The sequence below is a fragment of the Arachis duranensis genome, chromosome 5, assembly GCF_000817695.3.
Source record: "Arachis duranensis cultivar V14167 chromosome 5, aradu.V14167.gnm2.J7QH, whole genome shotgun sequence".
Taxonomy (NCBI): Eukaryota; Viridiplantae; Streptophyta; class Magnoliopsida; order Fabales; family Fabaceae; genus Arachis; species Arachis duranensis.
Window position 1 is genome coordinate 64,328,700 of NC_029776.3, and position 6,058 is coordinate 64,334,757.

Here is a 6,058-nt window from a genome sequence, read left to right on the forward strand (position 1 = left end):
GATGCCCCATTGTCATAGGGGAGTCGATGTGAATCGTTGATTAGAAACCCAAGAGGTGGAAAGAAGGGGAAAGGCCTGGCGTTAGTGGTGGCATTAATTCCACTAACGCCAGCGATGGTGAAGCATGAGTGGCGTTAGTGGCCACGTTAGTGCCACTAATACCAGGAGTAACGTGAATTCATAGGATTTTAGGACATTAGTGACCACGTTGGTGTCACTAACATCTTCGACCCAGGAATTTACACATCTCGTTACTCACACTAACGGCCTAAACAATGTGACTACTGCCTAACTTAAACTCCTTCAGCAAGCTGAGCAAAGCCCAATGAGTTTTTTAACTGCTTCAACTATGGCCACGGGCCCATGATGAGCAGATAATTTATACGCTTTTTGGCATTATTTTTACATAGTTTTTAGTATGATTTAGTTAGTTTTTAGTATATTTTTATTAGTTTTTAAGCAAAATTCACATTTCTGGACTTTACTATGAGTTTGTTTATTTTTCTATGATTTCAAGTATTTTCTGGCTGAAATTGAGGGACCTGAGCAAAAATCTGATTCAGAGGCTGATGTTGTTTTTAGTATATTTTTATTAGTTTTTAAGCAAAATTCACATTTCTGGACTTTACTATGAGTTTAAATAAAAAGGACTGCTAATGTTGTTGGATTCAGACCTCCATGTACTCGAAATGGATTTTTTAGAGCTACAGAAGTCCAAATGGCACTCTCTCAATTGCGTTGGAAAGTAGACATCCAGGGCTTTCCAGCAATATATAATTGTCCATACGTTGCTCGAGTTTAGATGATGTCAACTGGCGTTCAACGCTAGCTTTCTGCTCTATTCTGGCGTTAAACGCCAAAAACAAGTTGCAAGCCACAGTCAAACGCCAGAAACAAGTTACAAACTGGCGTTTAACTCCAAGACGATTCACATCGACTTTCTAATCAATGATTCACATCGACTCCTCTCTAAAAATGGGGCATCTGAATCCGAGATTAGAATCTTCGTGATATAGGCTAGAATCCATTGGCAGCATTCCTGAGATCCTGAAAGTCTAAATCTTGTCTGTGGTATTTCGAGTAGGATCTGGGATGGGATGACTGTGGCGAGCTTCAAACTTGTGACTATAGGGCATAGTGACAGACGCAAAAGGATAGTAAATCCTATTCCTACACGATCGAGAACCAATAGCTGATTAGCCATACGATATCTGTGCATGGTATTTTTCATCCGAGACGAGAAATCCGACAGTTGATTAGCCGTACAGAAACCGTAGAGGACCATTTTCACTGAGAGAACGGGAAGTAGCCATTAACAACGGTGACACCCAACATACAGCCTGCCATAGAAAGGAGTATGAACGATTGGATTAAGGGAATACGAAAGCAGAGATTCAGAAGGAATAACTCATCTCCATACGCTTATCTGAAATTCCCACCAATGAATTACATAAGTATCTCTATCTTTATTTTATATTTTATTTATCTTTTGAATTATCAAAACTCTATAACCATTTGAATCTGCCTGACTGAGATTTACAAGATGACCATAGCTTGCTTCAAGCCGACAATCTCCGTGTGATCGACCCTTACTCACATAAGGTTTATTACATGGACGACCCAGTGCACTTGCTGGTTAGTTGTGCGAAATTGTGAAAAAGAGTTGAGATTACAATTGTGCATACCAAGTTGTTGGCACCATTGAGATCACAATTTCGTGCACCAAGTTTTTGGCGCCGTGGATGGGGATTGTTCGAGTTTGGACAACTGACGGTTCATCTTGTTGCTTAGATTAGGTAATTTTCTTCTTGTTTCAACCTTTATTTTATTTTCAAAAAAAAAGTTTTCAAAATTTTTTTTCAAAATTTTGTTCTCCTTGTTTTCGTTTTTCCAAAAAGATATTTTTGAAAAATCCAAAAAAATTGTAAAAAAATCATAAAATCAAAAATATTTTGTGTTTCTTGTTTGAGTCTAGAGTCAAGTTTTAAGTTTGGTGTCAATTGCATCTTTCTAACTTTCAAAAAATTTTCGAAAAAAATTCATGCATGTGTCTTCATGATCTTCAAGTTGTTCTTGGTAAGTCTTCTTGTTTGATCTTTACATTTTATTGTTTTATGTCTTTTGTTGTTTTTCATATGCATTTTTGAATTCATAGTGTCTAAACATGAAAAATCTCTAAGTTTGATGCCTTGCATGTTTTCTTTTCTTGAAAATTTTTCAAAAATAAGTTCCTGATGTTCATCATGATCTTCAAAGTGTTCTTGGTATTCATCTTGACATTCATAGTGTTCTTGCATGCATTATTTGTTTTGATCCAAAATTTTTATGTCTTGAGTCATTTTGTAGTTTTTCTCTTTCCACATTAAAAATTCAAAAGAATAAAAAAATATCTTTTCCTTTAATCATTCATAATTTTTGAAATCCTTGGGTTGACTTAGTCAAAAATTTTTAAAATTAGTTGTTTCTTGTTAGTCAAGTCAAGATTTCAATTTAAAAAATTTATCTTTTCAAAATCTTTTTCAAAATCAAATCTATTTCATTTCTTTTCCTTTGTTTTTCAAAAATCTTCAAAAATCTTTTTCAATACTTTTCAAAATCTTGTTCTTATCTTAATTTCACAATTTTCAAAATTTACACTAACAATTAATGTTTTGATTCAAAAATTTCAATTTTGTTACTTTCTTCTTAAGAAAGATTCAAACTTTAAATTTTAGAATCATATCTTTTAGTTTCTTGTTAGCCAAGTCATCAAAATAAAATCTTTTTAAAACTTCTTTTTCAAATTTTTTTCAAAATAAATTTCAATGATATCTTTTTAATCATATCTTTTCAATCACATCTTTTGAAACATATCTTTTTCAAATCATATCTTTTTAAAATCAATTTCAAAATCTTTTCTAACTTCTTATCTTTCCAAAATTGATTTTCAAATCTTTTTCAATTAACTAATTGACTTTTTGTTTGTTTTTCTATTTCTTATCTTTTTCAAAACCACCTAACTACTTTTCTCTCTCTAATTTTCAAAAATCATCTTCCTCTTTTTCAAAATTCTATTTAATTAACTAATTGTTTTAAATTTTAATTTTATTTTACCTCTTCTCTTAATTTTCAAATTTTAACTAAAAACTAAAATAAAAAAAACAAAAATATTTTTCTTTTTTTCTTAGTTAAAATTTGAATTTTCTTATCTCTCTCATCTCTTTCTATTTATTTATTCACTTACTAACACTTCTCTTCATAAAATTCGAACCCTCTCTTCCTCTCTGTGTTTGAATTTTTCCCTTCTCTTTCTTTTACCCTTCTCTCTTCTTCTACTCACATAAAGGAACCTCTATATCTGTGTAAAGAGGAACCCTATTATTTTCTGTCCTCTTCTTTTTCATATGAGCAGGAACAAGGACAATGATATTCTTGTTGAAGCAGATCCTGAACGTGAAAGGACTCTGAAGAAGAATCTAAGAGAAGCTAAAGTGCAACAATCCAGAAAAAACCTTACAGAGAATCTCGAAAAAGAAGGAGACATAGCCGAACCTAACAACAATGCAAGGAAGATGCTTGGTGACTTTACTGCACCAAATTCCAACTTCCATGGAAGAAGCATCTCAATCCCTGCCATTGGAGCTAACAATTTTGAGCTAAAGTCTCAATTAGTTTCTCTGATGCAACAGAATTGTAAGTTTCATGGACTTTCATCCGAAGATCCTTTTCAGTTCTTAACTGAATTCTTGCAGATCTGTAATAGTGTTAAGACCAATGGAGTTCATCCTGAGGTCTATAAGCTTATGCTTTTCCCTTTTGCTGTAAGAGACAAAGCTAGAACATGGTTGGACTTTCAACTTAAAGATAGCTTGAACTCTTGGGATAAGTTGGTCACGGCTTTCTTAGCCAAGTTCTTTCCTCCTCAAAAGCTGAGCAAGCTTAGAGTGGGTGTTCAAACCTTCAGGCAGAAAGAAGGTGAATCCCTCTATGAAGCTTGGTAAAGATACAAGCAACTAACCAAAAAGTGTCCTTCTGACATGCTTTCAGAATGGACCATCCTGGATATATTCTATGATGGTCTGTCTAAATTGTCTAAGATGTCATTGGACCATTCTGCAGGTGGATCTACTCACATGAAGAAAACACCTGCAGAAGCTCAGGAACTTATTGAAATGGGGTGTAAATAACCAGTTCATGTACACCTCTGAAATGAATCCTGTGAGTAATGGGACGCCTCAGAGGAAGGGTGTTCTTGAAATTGATGCTCTGAATGCCATATTGGCTCAGAACAAAATGTTGACTCAGTAAGTCAATAAGATTTCTCAGAGTTTGAATAGATTGCAAAATGCATCCGACAGTACTAAAGAAGCATCTTCTGAAGAAGAAGCATATGATCCTGAGAATCCTGCAATGGCAGAGGTTAATTACATGGGTGAAACCTATGGAAACACCTATAATCCCTCATAGAGAAATCATCCAAATTCCTCATGGAAGGATCAACAAAAGCCTCAACAAGGCTTTAGTAATGGTGGAAGAAACAGATTTAGCAATAGCAAGCCTATCCCATCATCCTCTCAATAACAGACAGAGAATTCTGAGCAGAGCACCTCTAGCTTAGCAAACATAGTCTCTAATCTATCTAAGGCCACTCTAAGTTTCATGAATGAAACAAGGTCCTCCATTAGAAATTTGGAGGCATAAGTGGGCCAGCTGAGTAAAAGAGTCACTGAAACTCCTCCTAGTACTCTCCCAAGCAATACAGAAGAGAATCCAAAAAGAGAGTGCAAGGCCATAACCTTACTTGGTATGGCCGAACCTAGAGAGGAGGACAAGGACGTGAATCCCAATAAGGAAGACCTCAAGGGACGTCCTCTGGACAAAAAGGAGTTCCCATTTGAGGAACCTATGAAATCTAAGGCTCATCTAGAGACCATAGAGATTCTATTGAACCTACTTCTGCCATTCACGAGCTCTGATGAATATTCTTCCTCTGAGGAGGATGAAGATATTACTGAAGAGCAAGTTGCTAAGTACCTTGGAGCAATCATGAAGCTGAATGCCAGGTTATTTGGTAATGAGACTTGGGTGGATGAACCCCCCTTGCTCACCAATGAACTGAATGGCTTGGTTAGGCAGACATTACCTCAAAAGAAATAGGATCCTGGTAAATTCTTAATTCCCTATACCATAGGCACCATGACCTTTGAGAAGGCTCTGTGTGACCTGGGGTCAGGCATAAAATTAATGCCACTCTCTGTAATGGGAAACTGGGAATCTTTAAGGTACAGGCTGCCAAATTCTCATTAGAGATGGCAGACAAATCCATGAAAAAGGCTTATGGACAGGTAGAGGACGTGCTAGTAAAGGTCAAAGGCCTCTACATCCCTGCTGATTTTATAATCCTAGACACTGGAAAGGATGAGGATGAATCCATCATCCTTGGAAGACCTTTCCTAGCCATAGCAAAAGCTGTGATTGATGTGGACAGAGGAGAGTTGATCCTCCAATTGAATGAAGACTACTGATGAGCGGATAATTTATACGCTTTTTGGCATTGTTTTTAGGTAGTTTTTAGTAAGTTCAAGCTACTTTTAGGGATGTTTTCATTAGTTTTTATGTTAAATTCACATTTCTGGACTTTACTATGAGTTTGTGTGTTTTTCTGTGATTTCAGGTAATTTCTGGGTGAAATTGAGGGACTTGAGCAAAAATCTGAAAAAGGCTGACAAAAGGATTGCTGATGCTGTTGGAATCTGACCTCCCTGCACTCGAAATGGATTTTTTGGAGCTACAGAACTCCAAATGGCGCGCTCTCAACGGCGTTGGAAAGTAGACATCCAGAGCTTTCCAGAAATATATAATAGTCCATACTTTATTCGGAAATTGACGACATAACTTGGCGTTGAACGCCAAGTACATGCTGCTGTCTAGAGTTAAACGCCAAAAACACGTCATGATCCGGAGTTGAACGCCCAAAACACGTCATAACTTGGAGTTCAACTCCAAGAAAAGCCTCAGCTCGTGGATAGATCAAGCTCAGCCCAAGCATACACCAAGTGGGCCCCGGAAGTGGATTTAT